At 37.3% G+C, this 20,972-nt stretch overlaps 2 protein-coding genes across 3 annotated transcripts in view; one reads left to right on the top strand and one right to left on the bottom strand.

Annotated features, from left to right (window-relative positions):
- Positions 1-20,972, top strand: part of NaCP60E (Na channel protein 60E) — an 898,928-nt gene that overhangs the window by 655,971 nt on the left and 221,985 nt on the right. The gene's annotated exons all lie outside the window — the stretch shown is intronic.
- Tpc2 (Thiamine pyrophosphate carrier protein 2) overlaps positions 1-20,972 on the bottom strand; it is a 146,492-nt gene that overhangs the window by 56,186 nt on the left and 69,334 nt on the right. Inside the window, exon 2 of one of the 2 annotated variants that reach the window (XM_073956141.1) lies at positions 8,234-8,263. The exons of the other annotated variant lie outside the window; for it this stretch is intronic. The gene's annotated coding sequence lies outside the window, so the exon portion shown is untranslated. The remainder of the gene's footprint in view (positions 1-8,233; positions 8,264-20,972) is intronic. 2 annotated transcript variants of the gene reach the window in all.

Below are 20,972 nucleotides of genomic sequence, written 5' to 3'. Positions count from 1 at the left end.
ACAAAAAAATTCTTTAAAAATCCACGTCTTTTGGTCAGGTAGTCTTTGACAAAAAATTCTTAAAAAATCCACGCGTTTTGGTCTGGTAGTCTTTGACAAAAAAATTCTTAACAAATCCACGCCTTTTGGTCAGTTGGTCTTTGACAAAATATTCTTAAAAAATCCACACCTTTTGGTCAGGTGGTCTTTGACAAAAAATTCTTAAAAAATTCACGCCTTTTGGTCAGGTGGTCTTTGACAAAAAAATCTTAAAAAATCCACGCGTTTTGGTCTGGTAGTCTTTGACAAAAAAATTCTTAACAAATCCACGCCTTTTGGTCAGTTGGTCTTTGACAAAATATTCTTAAAAAATCCACACCTTTTGGTCAGTTGGTCTTTGACAAAAAATTCTTAAAAAATCCACGCCTTTTGGTCAGGTGGTCTTTGACAAAAAATTCTTAAAAAATCCACGCCTTTTGGTCAGGTGGTCTTTGACAAAAAAATTCTTAAAAAATCCACGCGTTTTGGTCTGGTAGTCTTTGACAAAAAAATCTTAACAAATCCACGCCTTTTGGTCAGTTGGTCTTTGACAAAATATTCTTAAAAAATCCACACCTTTTGGTCAGGTGGTCTTTGACAAAAAATTCTTAAAAAAAATCCTCGCCTTTTGGTCAGGTAGTCTTTGACAAAAAATTCTTAAAAAATTCACATCTTTTAGTCAGGTGGACTTCGACAAAAAAAATCTTAAAAAATCCACGCCTTTTGATCAGGTGGTCTTTGACAAAATATTCTCAAAAAATCCACGCCTTTTGGTAGGGAGTCTTTGACAAAAAATGCTTAAAAAATCCACGCCTTTTGGTCAGATGGTCTTTGACAAAAAATTCTTAAAAAATCCACGCCTTTTGGTCAGATGGTCTTTGACAAAAAATTCTTAAAAAATCCACGCCTTTTGGTCAGAAATAAATCTTAAAAAATCCACTGCTTTTGGTTAGGTGGTCGTTGACAAAAAATTCTTGAAAAATCCACGCCTTTTGGTCAGGTTGTCTTTGACAAAAAAAATTCGCGCCTTTTGGTTAGGTGATCTTTAACAAAAAATTCTTAAAAATCCACGCCTTTTGGTTAGGTGGTCTTTGACACAAAATTCTTCAGTAATCCACGCCTTTTGGTCAGGTTTTCTTTGACAAAAATAAATCTTAAAAAATCCACTGCTTTTGGTTAGGTGGTCGTTGACAAAAAATTCTTGAAAAATCCACGCATTTTGGTGAGGTGGTCTTTGACAAAAAATTTTTAAAAAATCCACGGCTTTTGTTCGGGATGTCTTTGACAAAAAATTCTTAAAAAATCCACTCCTATTGGTTGGTTGACAAAAAATTCTTAAACAATCCACGCCTTTTGGTCAGGTAGTCTTTGACAAAAAATTCTTAAACAATCCACGCCTTTTGGTCAGGTAGTCTTTGACAAAAAATTCTTAAACAATCCACGCCTTTTGGTCAGGTAGTCTTTGACAAAAAATTCTTAAACAATCCACGCCTTTTGGTCAGGTAGTCTTTGACAAAAAATTCTTAAACAATCCACGCCTTTTGGTTAGGTGGACTTTGACAAAAAAAATCTTTAAAAATCCACGCCTTATGGTCAGGTGGACTTTTACAAAAAAAAAATTCTTAAAAATCGACGCCTTTTGGTCAGGAGGTCTTTGACAAAAAAATTCGCGCCTTTTGGTTAGGTGATCTTTAACAAAAAATTCTTAAAAATCCACGCATTTTGGTTAGGTGGTCTTTGGCAAAAAATTCTTAAAAATCCACGCCTTTTGGTTAGGTGGTCTTTGGCAAAAAATTCTTCAAAAATCCACGCATTTTGGTTAGGTGGTCTTTGGCAAAAAATTCTTAAAAATCCACGCCTTTTGGTTAGGTGGTCTTTGGAAAAAAATTCTTCAAAAATCCACGCCTTTTGGTCAGGTTTTCTTTGACAAAAAGAAATCTTAAAAATCCACTGCTTTTGGTTAGGTGGTCGTAGACAAAAAATTCTTAAAAAATCCACGCCTTTTGGTCAGATGGTCTTTGACAAAAAATTCTTAAAAAATCCACGCCTTTTGGTCAGATGGTCTTTGACAAAAAATTCTTAAAAAATCCACGCCTTTTGGTCAGATGGTCTTTGACAAAAAATTCTTAAAAAATCCACGCCTTTTGGTCAGATGGTCTTTGACAAAAAATTCTTAAAAAATCCACGCCTTTTGGTCAGATGGTCTTTGACAAAAAATTCTTAAAAAATCCACGCCTTTTGGTCAGATGGTCTTTGACAAAAAATTCTTAAAAAATCCACGCCTTTTGGTCAGATGGTCTTTGACAAAAAATTCTTAAAAAATCCACGTCTTTTGGTCAGGTAGTCTTTGACAAAAAAATTCTTTAAAAATCCACGTCTTTTGGTCAGGTAGTCTTTGACAAAAAATTCTTAAAAAATCCACGCGTTTTGGTCTGGTAGTCTTTGACAAAAAAATTCTTAACAAATCCACGCCTTTTGGTCAGTTGGTCTTTGACAAAATATTCTTAAAAAATCCACACCTTTTGGTCAGGTGGTCTTTGACAAAAAATTCTTAAAAAATCCACGCCTTTTGGTCAGGTGGTCTTTGACAAAAAAAATCTTAAAAAATCCACGCGTTTTGGTCTGGTAGTCTTTGACAAAAAAATTCTTAACAAATCCACGCCTTTTGGTCAGTTGGTCTTTGACAAAATATTCTTAAAAAATCCACACCTTTTGGTCAGGTGGTCTTTGACAAAAAATTCTTAAAAAATCCACGCCTTTTGGTCAGGTGGTCTTTGACAAAAAATTCTTAAAAAATCCACGCCTTTTGGTCAGGTGGTCTTTGACAAAAAAATTCTTAAAAAATCCACGCGTTTTGGTCTGGTAGTCTTTGACAAAAAAATTCTTAACAAATCCACGCCTTTTGGTCAGTTGGTCTTTGACAAAATATTCTTAAAAAATCCACACCTTTTGGTCAGGTGGTCTTTGACAAAAAATTCTTAAAAAAAAAAATCCTCGCCTTTTGGTCAGGTAGTCTTTGACAAAAAATTCTTAAAAAATTCACATCTTTTAGTCAGGTGGACTTCGACAAAAAAAATCTTAAAAAATCCACGCCTTTTGATCAGGTGGTCTTTGACAAAATATTCTCAAAAAATCCACGCCTTTTGGTAGGGAGTCTTTGACAAAAAATGCTTAAAAAATCCACGCCTTTTGGTAGGGAGTCTTTGACAAAAAATGCTTAAAAAAATCCACGCCTTTTGGTCAGATGGTCTTTGACAAAAAATTCTTAAAAAATCCACGCCTTTTGGTCAGATGGTCTTTGACAAAAAATTCTTAAAAAATCCACGCCTTTTTGTCAGATGGTCTTTGACAAAAAATTCTTAAAAAATCCACGCCTTTTGGTCAGATGGTCTTTGACAAAAAATTCTTAAAAAATCCACGCCTTTTGGTCAGATGGTCTTTGACAAAAAATTCTTAAAAAATCCACGCCTATTGGTCAGATGGTCTTTGACAAAAAATTCTTAAAAAATCCACGCCTTTTGGTCAGATGGTCTTTGACAAAAAATTCTTAAAAAATCCACGCCTTTTGGTCAGATGGTCTTTGACAAAAAATTCTTAAAAAATCCACGCCTTTTGGTCAGATGGTCTTTGACAAAAAATTCTTAAAAAATCCACGCCTTTTGGTCAGATGGTCTTTGACAAAAAATTCTTAAAAAATCCACGCCTTTTGGTTAGGTGGTCTTTTACAAAAATCTTAAAAAATCCACGGCTTTAGGTTAGGTGGTCGTTGACAAAAAATTTTTAAAAAATCCACGACTTTTGGTCGGGATTTCTTTTACAAAATTTTTTTTTAAAAATCCACGACTTTTGGTCGGGATGTCTTTAACAAAAAATTCTTAAAAAATTCACTCCTTTTGGTTAGGTGGTCTTTGACAAAAAATTCTTAAACAATCCACACCTTTGGGTTAGGAGGTCTTTGACAAAAAATTCTTCTGAAAAAAAGTGAACGCCTTTTGATCCGGTGGTCTTTGACAAAAAATTCTGAAAAATCGGCCTTTTGGTCAGGTCGTCTTTGACAAAAATTAGGCTCTTGGTACTTTTCTTCGGCTAAGAATTGCAGAATGGCCATGTTGGGAGCGGCGCCTTGAGAAGAAGAAAGCACTTGGATGGCTGCTCGTCTACAACAAGATTTAATGGAAGAACATCCTGTAGCACAAGTGATGAGAATTGAAACGTTTAATTCGTGCAGATACGATTTGTTGCCTAAAGCGTTCCACCAAACCAGGTAAGAATTGGGTGTACTATTGGCATAAACATCTAGTGCATGATTTGTTGTCTCTGTCCCCAACTCTTATCTATGGAGTTCCTGCATGTGAAATTCCTTTTCCATGATAACCGATGGTCCAGAATTGTGCCCAAATACTTGGTTTAGTACGTGGTCCCTCGGACTCGACAGAAAAGTGAGTCGGTCAATTGAGCTAAAAATATAAGCTGGCTGGACATTTAGATAGAAGTGAATAGTCTAAAATAAGTTTCAACTATACGGCACATGCTAATATCCGAAATCATTTAAAACGAATTGATGTCAATAATTTACCTTCACCTTCATTGCCAACATTGATGATGCCAAAAAAGTCTCTCAAAATCAAACAAGAAATGCTCATAGTCAACAAATGCTCACTTGTTTATGGGGGGTACAGTAAAACCCACAACATCAATAATGTCTCCCTCCCTCCTATACAAATGACGACGACGTCAATGATTACCCAAAAATAAATCTCATTTGGCATAATTGTTTATGACAAGAAGAAAAGGAAGATTGTCATGAGATAATTAATGTCATGATGTAATGTTTTGAAAGTGACACTGATGACAAACTAACAAAAAAAAAGAAAAGAAATGTTTTGGCATAGAGCAACGCAAATGCCAACTGGTGTGGGTGGGAAAACTAGCAATGAATGTTATGTTGTTTATCAAAGGAAAGAAGGATATATGAGTATGGACTGTTTCTTTTGCTGTTTACAGTATTTCCCACATGTATTGAAAGTGAGCTATATATGTATGTATGTAAAACAAAATTATGTGTTTTCACATCTGATTATAAAAAGCACAAAAAATAGAATCTGCCAACACCACATAAACTAGGCTATGTGTAAATGCATTATACCGTAATGTAAAGGCCAGGTCAGCTTTAACATATTCGTGCATATGCATTGGGGAAAATGTGTGCCATTCTTGTCAACTCATAAACCTTTGACACAGACTATAAATATCTTTAATGCACAGTGGTTGTCATGGTAGAACTGAGTATTGATATTATTAAAATGAACAAGAAAATCAATACAGAAGCACGTGAGTAATTTAGAAACTATTTTTTTCTTTTCAAAATAGTATCACATTTATCTAAAATAAGAAAAGCCAAACAAAACAGTTTAATGAAAAAAACTTGGCACTTTATTTATTTATCCCCACCGATGGCGATGTACATTTGCTACAATGTGATAATGTGAATTTTGTTGGCATACATTTTTGAAATTCTCTATTTTATGTCAGTGTGTTTTTATATCTCGTCGTTCGTTCCTTCGTTCGTTTAAGTGATTCGAGTGTTTAAGAACTTCTAGCATAAGTATTTTTACTCCAAGTGCCTGTTTAATTCAGTTGAAGTTCTTTTAGTTTAGATGATGTTTGTCGAAAGCAATGTGGTACAACGTTGCTAGAAGAGAATACCAATGAGAAGGTGTACTCATCGCAGTATCATACCAGAGAGTAGAATAACAATGTAAAAACAGAAGCGATATGTACAACAAACGGAATAGCTACCCAGCAAACTGTACTGTTAGAGTTCGGTTCGAAAGACGTCAGAAACAACCGGTTGCAAATCTTGCGAATTCTGTTTTAATTCCGTTTGTAACATGAAGTGATTGACATGTTCAATGATCGAAGGGTCGGATTAAAATTTTTCGTACTATAATTCAGTAAATATATAGGGAAAATTACAGTATTTGGTTTGAAAAAATATCGTATGAAAACGGGATACATTTGGCGATATATCTTACAAAATTCGTAGCGAATCCTTTCGAAAACAATTAAAAAAGGTATCAGTCTGCTTTGCCGACAGAGATATACCCTCAGCCTATGTGATTTGAAACTTTCATCTACAGACAGATCGAATGTATTTAGGCCCTTTTTGGACATTTGAACTTGCCGACAAAAATGTGGATTAGGATTAAAGTTCAAAAGTGTTGCGGAAGTGGATCTTATTTTGGGAGTCATATATTTTAAATAGGTATCGCTCCCACTAGTCATTTTGGTGGGTCATTGTATAACTTTTGGACCAGTATGTCAGGAAGCATGGACTTGCCCACGGAAAATATAATATCGCTGTTAACAGGACCTCAACGAAGAGAATCGGTATACCTTTCCAAAGGACCTTCGAACAGACCTTAAACTGAACTTTGCCACAAATTTTGAACTTTTGTGAGGGGAAGGACCGATATTGGCCATTTTAGAAGTTCAACTAACTTTGAAGAAACTATTAGGAGATCCAAAGTTTGGACCAAATTAGTTGCCTCGTTTAAGAGACATCGTACGTACCATTTTAGTGACATTTTTAAATATTGGGGCAAGTACCGTAAGTTGTGGACCGCTATTGCCAATCTTCGAACTGAAACTAAGTTTGGACAAAATATGAAGAAGCCCAAATTTTAGACTAAATCGGTTGATCAGTTGTTGTAGTGCACTCAAGTCACTACATATTGTGCCATAGGGGGTTTTTTATACCTTTCGGGCTGTTTTCTCAAGAAATATGGACTTGCCCCTGAAAAAACTTTTACCGTCGTAATGGAGGCAGCGAATGCTAATTGCTTTAATAAAGTGATTCGAGAGCAGATCTTGAAGTGAGTTTGTCCGAAATTTGTGAGGGAGGTACCCGAAGGAGTGAACAAATATAGTCCATATTCAAATATAATCCAGATTTGTGAAAATTCGCCTTTGGCCCCATACAACTTTTAAAGAAATCGCTCTACACACACATTTATTGTCCAATCGATGAAAACAGTTTACTAGTTCTTTGTAGGGGCTAAACAAGTAATCCTACAAAAAATTTTGAAAATCGGGTCAAATTTTAATGTTAGCTATATAAAGGGCCCATGGAAACTTTGAGGCCCCAGTGGCACGTGTTAACATATTCCGATTGAGCTCAAATTTCGGCAATCTTATTTTTTAAAAACTAAACATTTTAGGAGTTTGTCGCATAAAAAATCCGACATCGATTTTTTTAAAAACACTCTAGTGTACAGTATGGACGAAATCCGTCAGTCCCGAACTTTTGTGGGGAAGGTACCTGAAGGAGTGGACCGATATGGCCCATCTTCGAAATTAAACTAAGTTTGGACAAAATATTATGAAGGCTAAATTTTGGACCAAATCGGTTGATCCGTTCGAGAGTTATCGTACATACCGACAACCAGACAGATAGACATACAGACGGGCATGGCTAAAACAACTCCAAATTGTCTGAAACGGATTCCGTCCAAACATACTTGGGGACTAAAACCATTATTTCGATGAGTCACATTTTGCCCGCATATATACCCTCGTTAGCACCACCTTCTTTGTAGTTTGATAAACTCTACCTTCCATCTCTGATAAAAAAAAAAAACAAATAGTGTATCCTGTTCGTTGGTAAGAGTGCACATACATACACCCGAATGACTTAAAAATGAGGAACACAGGACATATGGAAGACGTAAAATAACACAATGCATTTTTTTCTATTTGTGCAACAAGGGAGAGAATATCCTTATCTCTCACACAATGATACTTCACATGGCCTATGTTTGTTGGCTCTTAACATTCGGAGCAATAAGTGTATATTAAACAATGTTGCCTACTTCTACACCACTTTAATATATCTGGGTATATGTAGGTGTTTCTTGTTAATATATGTGTACGGTATTTTTAGCGCTGGAAGTTAAATAAAAATGGGAAAATGCTTTACGATAAAAGTAAAGTTCATGCACTTTCGAATGCATTTGAAATTTACGAGACCGAAAATAAAGTCATATCGAAAGTAAAGAAATATAAAAGGCGACAGAGGATTAATCGAAGTCGACTTGCATATCCCTACTTGTGAATTTGTAGTTTGCTGGAGGCTATTTTTGGTCTTCTACCACGGTGTCAGAATATGATTAATTTTCCAAATTAACCACAGTGTTAGGTTTACTGAGAACATTACCTTAGAAGTTGCGGAAGATAAAGCACATACCTAGAAAGAGAAAGAAAACATGTAATTTTTTAGGTATTAAGAATAATTATTAAAAGGTTATCAGTTTTTCAAAAGGAGGTTAAGTTTAAAGTAAAGTACATTACGGCACAACCTCCTGAGATTTGAAAAAAATACTCTTTTTGTCGTGTCATTTCTTTCCAATATTTTTCCCATATTACAATTGTCATGCTTCTTCTTTCCAAGAGCCTTTTACCAGCCAAATATTATTGTGTTGAAAATTTTATAGAAAATGGCCTTCACTTTGATACAAAATCCTTGAAATGTATTTAACATTATACAATTTTTTGTGAATCTAGAAAATGTTATACTAAATTACAAACAAAGGCAAACACTAAGGCACAGGAAAAGAGTGAGATGTGAGGGTAACAACACCAAAAAACACATCCTTATTAAAACATTTCTGGAATTTCGCACATTTTACATGTTTTGCGGCAACAACAAGAAGAATAATTGTTCTTGCATTTCAACTTTTGACCTATATTCTGGCTATAGTCCCAACACGCGACCAGAGACCAGGTCATTCATTGAAGCACAATTTAAAATAAAAGAAAATTTATGTACACGGGTTAAGCCCTGCTGTTACAGCAACAACAACAAGTAGATACCCCTGCAGCAGGTGAATAAAGTTAAATTCCATGTTCCAGATAAAACCACGGCAAAGTGTTTTTATTTTATTTGGAACAATATTTTTTTTTATTGAATTTAACTAATTAAATTGGATATTTGATGAGGTTTGTTTAACTAAAAAAGAATAGTAAACAACTGAAATTAACTTTTGACATTGTGTGGCTTTGTGTTAACATTAAATAAAGAATTATTTGCATTATGTTGTTGGTTATATTGTCCAGGGGTGGGTGATTAGCAAATGATGGTTACTAATAAACTAATTTAAAATACAATAAGTAAAAAAACGTTAATTTCGGCCGGGCCAAACTTTTTATAACCTCCACCATGAAATAATCAGAATTTATAGGAATAATTAGCTTTCAAAACTTTATGTGGAGAGTTTTTTAGTGCTGGGATCCCCAAATACCGTTATATGGGGCCTATACCACAACGTGGGTCAATGTCCAGAGGACATCCAATCTTGCCCGAAAACGTGAAATTTTGCGCGTTTATGGGGCAAAACTAAAATATGGACCTATATTTACAATTTTTGGTGGAGAAGTTTTGTGACCGACCACATCTAGTTCGGTAATAATAGCTAAAATCCCCAAAATACGATAAATCGGGAGGTATCGTTATAGGGGGGCTATAACAAAACATAGGCCGATATAGCCCATCTTCGAACTTGACCTGCCTATGGAAAAAAGATACTCGGGTGCAAAAATATAGTGCTTAAGCTCAATTTTTGTGGAAGCTAGAGTGATTACAACAGACGGACGGATAGACAAGGACAGATCGACTTTTATCCGGATCAAGAATTGTTTGGAGTTTGGTAGTAATTCGAACGAGTTTGAATTCGAATCGTCTTAGAGATACAGACCATTAGTCGGCTTTGCCGACAGAGGTGTGTATACCCTCAGCCTGTGTGAATTGAAACACATTTTTCAACAAAGGTATGTATTTAGGGTGTCTTCAGAATTTTGGGCGTATGAACATGCCGACAAAGAAACTGATTAGGATAAAATTTCAAAAGTTTTACGGTGGAGTTATCTCGATAGGACCATTATATCAGGAAACATGAACTTACCCACGATAAACATCATATCGCTGTAAACAGGGCGACTAGCAGTACACAGAAAAAATACTGTATTTAAGGAATAGTTTTCATAAAGTCTTGCTAAGGTTCAAATTTCTGCATTTCATGAACGCCTTTCATAAAGCAAAAAAAAAAATACTGGTTTCTTCTGAGAGAAGAAGAAAAAAAACTGTTTCGGCGAGTTGTTTTGTTTTTATTGACTAACAAGCACCATACACCACCAACCAAACCAGAGACAAATTTATGCTTTTATTTTGTGTTATTGTAATTAATGCACATACGGGCATGTTGAGTCTATCCGCATTAGGTTGAGATATTAAATGTTGCCTTTATATTAAAGAATTTAAAAAATTGTAGATGCGAACTATATCGTACAGCCAATCACTTATTTTTGACACCAAACGCACTGTAGTTGTTTGTTTTGTCATTTAACTAACAACAATTGTTGCGACAGTGGTAGTTTAGCGTAAAGCGTGTGTTGTTGTGGTTTGTTGATATATATAGTCTCAATGTGATGTGTTGTGTTGTCCCAGCAAACCAATCGTACCGACATCGTAACGAAATCGGAACAAAATTCGGACCATACGTCCGATATCTGATCCAAAATCCTAACGACATCTTAACGAAAGTTGTATGAAGTGGTTGACATAATTTCGGAACGAAATGTCGGATCGATTTCGTTCCGATTTCGTAACGAAATCTGAAGAAAATCCTTGGGAAATTCGGAAAGGAAATTTCTTTCCGACATTCGTTCTGAAATCGGAACAAAATCGGTACAAAATCTGAACTATTCCGTCTCCGAAAAATCGTTTAGAAATCGGAACGAAATCTGAACGGACATCAGACATTTGGTTTGCTGGGGTGGTTTGTGGATACAGTGTCAATGTGATGGTGAGACGATGAGACCATTCAAAAGAAAACGAGAGAGCATTTACCAAACAAGAGAGGAAATATGAGAGCAAATAATGGGAATGTAGGGAAAAGTAGTAAAGTGATTTTGCATCTCAGGAAAATCTTACATATTTTTGAAAAAAATTGTGGCTTTCGGATGAATATAAGAAACTGCACATGTATCTTATGTGAGGTAGCTGTACAGTATGAAAAAACTACACCGCGAACGAAAATATGTAAAAATTCTTGAAATATTTTTTTGTGTACCTTTGGTAAAAATTTCTAAAGGATTCTCGAATAGACCATTAACCGCACTTAATCAAAAATGTAGATCATTTGTGTGGGTTGTACCCTAAGGAATGGACCGAAAGGACCCACTGATTTTAAACCACAAGTATGTTTGGACGATATCCGTTTCAGACAATTTGGAGTCGATATAGCCATGTCCGTCCGTCTGTCTGTCTGGTTGGCTGGCTAGAGCGCACGCGCACGATCGAACGAATCAACCGATTTGTTCCAAATTTGCTTCTCGTAATATTTTGTCCAAAATTAGATCAATGAAAATGAGCAACCGATTGCGTTTAAACTTTGCATATTGTAATATTTCTTCTAGACATAAATCAGCTTCAAATATGGACTAAATTGGTCAACACCTTCAGGTATCTCCAACACAAAATTTCAAAATTTCATTTCTCCAACACAAAATTTGGTACAAGTGCAGTTTACAAACTATTTATTTATACATCAGGTTGTACTCGCGGTTCTTTTCACGACGGTAATTTTTTTCGGGAGCAAGTCTATATTTGCCCAGATAATGTTCCCAAAGCTCTAAATAACCCTGTCGGCATCACCTTAAATGCCTGGTGAGCACGAAAGCTATAGAAAGGAGTGATTCACACCGGTCTATTGATCGGATTGGATTCAAATGTTGTAAATCTTAATATTTTCACCAATCTTAGTTTAATTTCGAAGATAGGCCACATAGTCCGCTCGTCTAGGTAGCACCCCCACAAAAGTTCAAGATTTTTTTTGGTCCCTACTTTGCTTATCCTAATATTTTACCAGACATACATATATCAGCTTCTTTGGGTACCTCCCACACAACATTTCAATTTTTTTTTCGCACAAATGCAGCTTAAGGACTCTTGTCAAATCGGCATGACATTTTTTGCATCAGGTTGTGTTCGCGGCCATTTTCACAACATAATGGCCCAAAAGCTCTAAAAACTACATATTTATCAACTAAAGTGTCCACCGAAAGGAGTGATTGTCATTGTTCTCCAACCTTTGCACACCGAAATATTTCTTAAACACTTACATCATGTTCGAATATGGACTATATCAACCCACTCTTTTGGGTACCTCCCACACAGGATTTCTTGGAGAATTTTGCCCAATATCTCAGGAAGTATGGACTTGCGCAAGAAACAAATTGTACCGCCGTAAAGGGAGCCGCATGGACAACTTACTGAAACATATTTCAAAACGATCAGAGAGGAGCAGTTAACCATCACTTTATACGAATTTTGTGTGGCAGGTACCCGAAGGAGTGGACCAATATTGTCCATATTCGAACCCAACCTATATTTGGAAGGAATAATACGATGTGCAAAGTTTGGACCAAATCGATTGCTCCCTTCGAGAGTTATCGTTCACACCATTTTACAGACAAATTTTGAACTTTTGTGGGGGAGTTACCAGAAAGTGTGGACCGATAAGACCCATCTTCGAACTTAAACTAAGTTTGGACAAAATAAGTTTGGACGACACCCAAAATTTGGTTCGAATCAGTTGATCCGTTCGAGAGTTATCGTGCGCACCAGCCAGCCAGACAGACAGGCGGACGGGCATGGCTAAATCGACTCCAAATTGTCTGAAACTAATTTCTTCCAAACATACTTGGGGTCTAAAACCGTTATTTCGATAAGGCACATTTTTGGCCGTATCAAAGTTTATATACCCTTTTAGCCTGAAGGCTGAGGGTATAAAGAAGGGCCACATCAAAATTTCAAAATTTTTTTATAAAATGGTGGGCACGATTACTCTGGAAGAGAGTAACCGATTTGGTCCATACTTTGCTTATTGTAATATTTTTACCAGACATAGATCAGCTTCGAATATGGACCCATTCGGTCCATACTTTGCTTATTGTAATATTTTTACCAGACATAGATCAGCTTCGAATATGGACTATATCGGTCGACTCTTTCGGGTGACTCCCACGGACAATTTCAAAAAATTTCACAAATGTCAAGTTTAGGGACATGTCTAGGATCGTCCCGAAATTTTTACAGCAGGTGGTCCTCGCGGCTCAAAAGGGGTCCTCGATATGATTGTTATTCCAAGCTTCCGTTAAATTCGAATATGGTATAGTCCATAGCATCCACTTCGCTCACAAAAGCTCCAACATTTAGGCATAAGAACAGGTTCAGACCTTTTTGCGGATAAATTTGAAACTTTTTGGATAGTTCTCTTACTCTCAGTACTCATGACAACAGTAACGTTTTGGAAAACAAAACGTACTGGGTTTGCTTTTTTTCATTATGTCACAGGCTGAGCGTGTATTTCTACTTTCTTTATTTTTCTGACTTCTCGATTTTTTGACACTCCCGTTTTGTCGCCGCGAGATCTTTCAAACACATTACGTTGTCAAATATTTGAGATCGTTAACTATATCCTCGCTTGCCCTTTTATTCATCCTTATTCGTTTTGCTGACATGAAACGTGTCTACAACAAAGTCTTAATTATTTTCATCCAAATTTAAGAATTAATTTTCTACCTTAATTCTATTCAAATAAGTTGTATGTAACTCGAATATTTATTTTAACAAAAATTACATGAAAAGTTTCATGTTCATGACGGTTGTTGCTAAATAGAGAAATATGGAGCTAGGATACACGCAACCATAACCTCTACCATGCCTTCCATTCCTTTGCATTTACTGTTTTTTTTTTTTTTTTTTTTTTTTTGAAATGAAAATGAAAATGTTTTCTTTCTCGAAATAAATACAAAATAGTTTTGTTGGCTTTTTAATGCCGCCTCAAACTTGAAATTTTTTATTTAAAACTCACTGGGGTATCGTTCAACCAAAAGTGGCCAACGACAACAATAACAACAGCAACAACTACAACAACTACAACTACAGCAACAAAAATATAAATAAAGATGTTTATAAATTTATATGACTGTGGTCGTGGTCGTCATCATCGTTTGGAATGAATTTACTAAGCCAACCATTTGGGTTGCCAACACTTAAAGCTAGTTTCACAAATGATTGCAAGTGGAGGGCGAGGGAGGTTGGAATACTTGACAGAAATAAAATAATATTTTCTTTTCATTATTTGCTGCTATTTTAACTTTATATACGTTGTTTTTTTTAAAGTTATATACAAAAATTTTATAGTTTGCTAATTTGATTCAGTGTTTGTGGGGAAAATAAATCTAATCTTGATTATTATTTTTTGACGATAACTCAATTTTCTGTGAAAATATAAAATTAATTGTGCTTAAATTTAATTATCTAGTTTTTGTTGAGGACAGATTTGTTTTGGAATGACGTGTATGAAAAATAATAGGATTCGAATAAATTTACGCATATTGCTGGGAGCGTTATTAAATCACTTATATATATATAATAATGCCTCCCAGCATATATTTGGCAACCACATAACCCGATTAACCTATTACCATGTAATGTATACAAGCTACCTTCTGCATTACAGGAAGTTAACAAATACTGTGAAAAGTTAATGAATTTGAAAATAATATAACCACGAAAATTCTATGGACGAAATCAGCCGCAAATAATTGTTATTAGAGAGGATTTTGTACAAAAAAGTGTATTTTTTAGTTCTGCAACTGGTGGTAATCCCTTAACCTAATAGAATGTATGTATATCCACCCAGTCACAAAAAATACAGATGTACAACAAAGATATTTGCTATCGGCGCTATTGTTCGCAGCTGATCTGAATGAAAAATAATGATCGAGATTAACAAAACAAAGAAACCTGGGTAGGATCAAGGGATTAAGCTTGCGGGCAACAACAGTTTCGGCTGTCGTAGTCGTTAAAAATTGGGTTGGTTGCGAAATTAATAACGGCTTAAGAATGGTTATTTAACTGCAGCTTTTTACTTTATGTGGGAACCCAGCAAAAATGCGGATCCATTAGTCATTACGTAACCCATTACAAAGTAATGTAAACAAGCTTCTTTTCCCATTACAAGTAATCTGAAAAGTAATGGGATACTTCTTTAAAAAATTACAAAAATTACTTTGCTCCTCACTAAGTAATGAGGACGGTGGCACAGTGAGTGTGTGTCCGACTATAAATCATAGGGTTGTGTGTTCAACGCTCACTGTCGGCACGCGAGTTTTTTTTAATCAAAAAATAACAGTTCGTGGTGCACATGTGCACTGCACATTTAAGTTCTTAAGCATCCCTTAATGTTCGTGTGCCTGGCACAGTGTGTAGCGTCTTTGGCTAGAAATCAGAGGGTTCGTGTGTTCCACTCGCACAGCGAGCGAAATAAAATAAAGTAAAATAAAAATAAGAAATGTGATGAAATTTAAAAAAAAAAATCTCTACATCAACTGTTCTAAAAATAGAATTTTTTCAACTTACTTTTCAACTTCTAGTGGCCACAGAATAACTAGTTATTCTAGTGGTCATAAAATAACTACAAACTGAGTGTGTCATGCCCTTGTAAAAATAATGGGGAAGAAATGGGGTTTGCGAGTAGTTACGGCTGCCAAAAATCCCTTACAAAACCCATGATTTTGGAGGACTTTTTGCTGGGAAGCTACCCCCAAAGAGTGAACCGATATATTCTGTCTTGGTAGGTTATAAAAGGTTGGAATAAATATTTTAATATATTTTTGTACCAACTTGCGTAATCCCTTCGAAAGCTATCGTGCTTAACAGTCATTCGGTCGCTGTACAGTGCGAAATATGAGGACTTTATCGGAACTTTATCAATAACTTTTAATATGAAAGACGTATGTTTCTAAAGTGGGGTTGAATATGGGACAAATACAGGACCGTGGTTTCCTGCAACACCCATATAAAAGTGGCAACAGTTTTTTGTTGTTGTAACAGTGTTTATTATTGTATGTTTATGTGTTCGTACCTCTGCTCACTCTTGCTCTGGGTCTATCTCCAGTTCCAGGAAAGTGGCTGCTTCGATGGGATGTAACCACATATCCACTGGAGTTAGATGAGCAGGTTTGGCAGGGCTGTTGAAAAGGTGCAGTGTATTGTGCGGGTCCATGCCGCATGCTGGCAGATGTTTTGCCCGGTGCGATCGATCTGTGCCCTATACGAATTTAGGCGACTGCAATATCCAGGTGGCACGATGGTTATGTCTGGCGCGCTATGACACTCTCCTCTAATTCTGGCAGGGGCGTCCTCATTGACCTGCAAAACGTAGAGCTCAGCAAGAGCTGTACCCCTCTGGTCGCTTCCGAGGACCGAATGCCACAACTCATTATGCACATTAAAGTCCCTCAAGCGGTCTAATGCTAGGCTTGTAACCTAAAGTACAGCTATTTACCGGTGGGATGTATACGTTCAACCACTCTACCTTGGCTGTTCCACACTTAACTGCTACCCCCATACATTCCATGTACGGGTCATTAGGGTCAGGATCAAGCGAGATAGGTCGGTATTGAACAGACTGGTGCAATAGGAAAGCTAATCCCCCCCCTCCACTTCTGGTGCGATCCCTCCTGAGTACTTTGTAACCACCACAACGCTGCAAGTTGTTGTTTTTGTTGAGCTTGCTTTCCGACCCATGAGGTCCACTATTTCCTCGATCTTACCCCGGAGTCCATTGCAATTAAATTGCAAAAAGTATGCATTGGAACAACAACGGCTGGTGTTAAATGCTGCGTGTGTGGGGGAGTTTCGTAGTCAGACGACGACTCGCTGGGGGATGTGTTCACACAGCATGCAGCAACATAGTCCCTGTCGTAGCCCCCACATGGACAAGTCCAGAGCAACACCTTAGATGCATCCACTCCTGACATCTATTGCATCTCATCGAAGGTTGGATATGGGTGAAGATGTGGCGGTACCCCCGATTTTCAGTATTTTTAAGGTTTTGTCTCATTACAACACCTATATGGCTACAATTTAATATTTTTTCGTCATTGTGGGATTAAAATTTTCTCGTGGAGAGCAATTGGTACAGGTCCACGTTTTAATAGAGCCCCCATAGAACGGCACCTCCAGATTTTCGGTATTTTGAAGGTTGTAGCCTTATTATGACATCAAAATGACTGAAATTTGGTCTTCGTTGCGGCTACAAAAATTCGACGTTTTAATATAGCACTCATAGAATGGTACCTCAAGATTTTCGGAATTTTTAAAGTTTTAGCCACATTATCCAATCGAAATGACGGAAATCTGATTTCACTAGGATTTTAGTTGTGCTCTTCTCACTAAGCTCGATCGTCACAGAGGCATACAAAGCACACTGATGAACGGGATGTGACAATGTAGATTTCTTCGCGGCGGGCTGCTGTTTCTTAGAAAACCTGAACCTATTCACGAGCACTGGTCATGGTTTCTGATAGGTTGACTGTGGGCTTGTAGCCTTTTGAAGAGGTTTTAGCCGCATTGGTCGAAGACTATCCTTTCACGTTGAGAGGCGGATCTGATGATCTCAACACTTTGTCAAACTTCACAGTTACGACTGTGTCGTCACCTTTAGATTCCTTGTGAGGTGGATGGGGGTGGATTTATGGCCTTGACACTTCCTCAACCTTTCCAGTAGTGGAATTCTCTAATGCATTATTTCGCTACTGTTGCTATCGGTAGGACTTCTCGACAACTTAATGTTGGTTGTTAACGTACCGAAATATTTCGTTAATTACCGAATTTATAAGCATTTTAATTTTACCGATATTTGTCGGTAACCAAATAATGTGTTAGAGAATTACACCACAGGTTGCTGTTATTTCATAGCCTTTGAAACCGACCTGATACTAGAACAGGAGGTTCACAGTTGTCGCCTACACAGGGGTCACTCCTGATGTTAAAATTTTGCCGATAAGAATTACCCTTGTAGAATGATGAGGGCAGTTCCTTTTGAACTTCCACACAAACTTGAGATGAGATGTTCTTGATCCTTTTTCATGTATGATCGCAGTATGTTACTGCTCTTCAATACGATTCTTTGCCATTACTTCTTTTTCTTAGGCATATTTGAAGGTTGGATATATCAGCTGACCTTACGTCTTTTTGATGGATAATTCTCCCTTACCAACTTCCACCTCCAATGTTTTCAGCCTAAAAAGTAATGGCTTGTCGGGTTTATTCAACCCTAACAGATGTCCGAGTCGCATTGGTCAAAGAATTTTGCGCTGAGGGGGATATGACGGTCTCAACACATGCTTAACGTCCACAGCTGCGACTGTGGCGTCAACTTCGGATTCCCTTCCCGTCCTGCCACTAGAACAGGAGGTTTCCACAGTTTTTACCACCATAGGGCCACAGGTTCTCCTGTCGAGGACCTCTGGGAATTTCGCTGATAAAAATTTCCCTTGAAGCAAGATGAGGACAGTTCCTTTCGAACTTTCTCATATCATTTGAAATTCCCGTTCAGTGATCTTTTTTGATCTTTTTTGATGTGTTGATCGCAGTACATTACTGCTTTCGACACGATTCTTTGTCCATTAATTATTTTGCTTTGGCATATTTGGAAGACGGCGATTTCAGCACACATTTCGTATTTTTAATGATTCATGCTTTCGGCTTCAATGCTCTCAGCTAACAAGTCCGGTCACAAGTATCCTGATAGGAAGTGAAAACATGGATCACTGTTGTGTCCTTAAATTCCTCTCATTCCGTCAGTGTTAAAATTTCCGGAGTGCTCTCTTTCCCCTGAAACTTTGGGAGACTTTATCCTCGATGTGGTTTAGGAGAGCCCTTCTCTGTCTACAGCCCGTTTTTATGTCGGTCAGGGTGAAGGAGAGTTGATTCACTTGTGGAAGTGACGACTGAGGGTACCAAGGCATACACCCCAACATCAGTCGAAGGTTTATTTTCAGGTTTTTTACCTCTGCCCCATTTGTTGCCTATATACATCCGTCTGTTTGTATGTGTGTATGTAAATTTACGAATCGATTGTCATTTCACTTGACCGTTGTAGAAAATCCTGATTGAGGATGCTAGAACAGTTTATGCAACAGCGAGCGAGTATAAAAACGGTAGAGAAGCAGGTGTGTGGGTGAGTTGTAAATCATACGGCGAACTAAAACCGTCAGCAGTAAAGCAAAGTTGTGTGCTTAGTAGAGTCAAGCAGTGTGCTTAGTAAAGTCGTAAATAAATGAAGTAAATAAGTAAGCAGTGTAGAATCGTAATCTAAACGAACCCGCGGGGAATAAAACAGCGTCTAGAAGAGGATAAGTTAAACCTAATAACGTAGCAATATGTTCTCAATTTTTCAATATTTGTTCGCTGTGCCCATGGCTCTTTATACCCTCAGCCTTTAGGCTAAAGAGGGTATTTACACTTTGATACGACCAAAAATGTGCCCCATTGAAATAATGGTTTTAGACCCCAAGTATGTTTGTACGATATCCGTTTCAGACAATTTTGAGTAGATCTAGCAGTGTCCGTCCGTCCGTCTGTCTGTCTGTCTGGCTGGCAGGCTGGTGCGCACGATAACTCTCGAACGGATCAATCGATTCGGTTCAAATTTTGTGTATCAAAATATTTTGTCCAGATTCGATTTAAGTTCGAAGATAGGCCTTATAGGTCCACTCCTTCAGGTACCTGCCCCACAAATGTTCAAAATTTGTCGCAAAACTTGTGCGCACGATAACTCTTGTAGGGAATAACCGATTTGGTCCATACTTTGCACATCGTGTAATTTCTACCAAACTTAGATGAGGTTCCAATATAGACTCAATCGGTCCACTCCTTCGGGTACCTCCCACACAAAATTTCGGAAAAGTTCAGTTTAGGACCTGGTCTCGAATCGCTTTGATTTTTGTTTATGCAAGTTGTATTCGCTGTCCTCTATACGACGCTGTAAGTTTCATTAGGGGCAAGTCCATACTTCCTGAGAAAATAGCCTGAAAGTTACAAAAAACCCTATGTCACCGTGTGTAGTGGTTGGAGCGCAAGATAACTCTCGAACGGATCTGCCGATTCGGTCCAAAATTTGGCTTTCGAAATATTTTGTCCAAACTTAGTTCAAGTTCAAAGATGGATTATATCGGTCCACTCCTTCCGGTACCTCCCCCACAAAAGTTCGAAAATGTTCGGAAAATTTGTGCGTACGATAACTCTTGAAGGGAGTAACCGATTTGGTCCATACTTTGCACATCGTGTAATTTCTACCAGACTTAGATGAGGTTCCAATATGGACTCAATCGGTAAACTCCTTCGAGTACCTCCCACACAAAATTTCGAAAAAGTTCAGTTTAGGACCAGCTCTCGAATCGCCTTGGCTTTTGTTGTAACATCTTGTATTCACTGTCCCCTATACGAAGGTACAAGTTTCCTCAGGGGCAAATCCATACTTCCTGAAAAAATAGCCTGAAAGTTGAAAAACAAACCCTATGACACCATGTTTATGGGTGGAAGCGCAAGATAATTCTCGAACGGAAATGCCGATTCCGGCCAAAATTTGGCCTTCGTAATATTGTTTCCAAACTTACTTTAAGTTCGTAGATGAGCCGTATTGGTCCACTTCTTCAGGTACCTAACCCACAAAAGTTCAAAAATATTCGGAAAAATTGTGCGCACGATAACTCTTGATGGGAGTGACCGATTTGGTCCATACTTTACACATTCTCATAATATCTACTAGAACAGGAGGTTCACAGTTGTCGCCTACACAGGGGTCACTCCTGATGTTAAAATTTTGCCGATAAGAATTACCCTTGTAGAATGATGAGGGCAGTTCCTTTTGAACTTCCACACAAACTTGAGATGAGATGTTCTTGATCCTTTTTCATGTATGATCGCAGTATGTTACTGCTCTTCAATACGATTCTTTGCCATTACTTCTTTTTCTTAGGCATATTTGAAGGTTGGATATATCAGCTGACCTTACGTCTTTTTGATGGATAATTCTCCCTTA

The sequence above is a fragment of the Musca autumnalis genome, unplaced genomic scaffold (assembly GCF_047663935.1).
Source record: "Musca autumnalis isolate F117 unplaced genomic scaffold, ASM4766393v1 scaffold_5, whole genome shotgun sequence".
In the NCBI taxonomy this organism is placed as follows: Eukaryota; Metazoa; Arthropoda; class Insecta; order Diptera; family Muscidae; genus Musca; species Musca autumnalis.
This window is presented reverse-complemented; position numbering and strand designations above follow the sequence as displayed.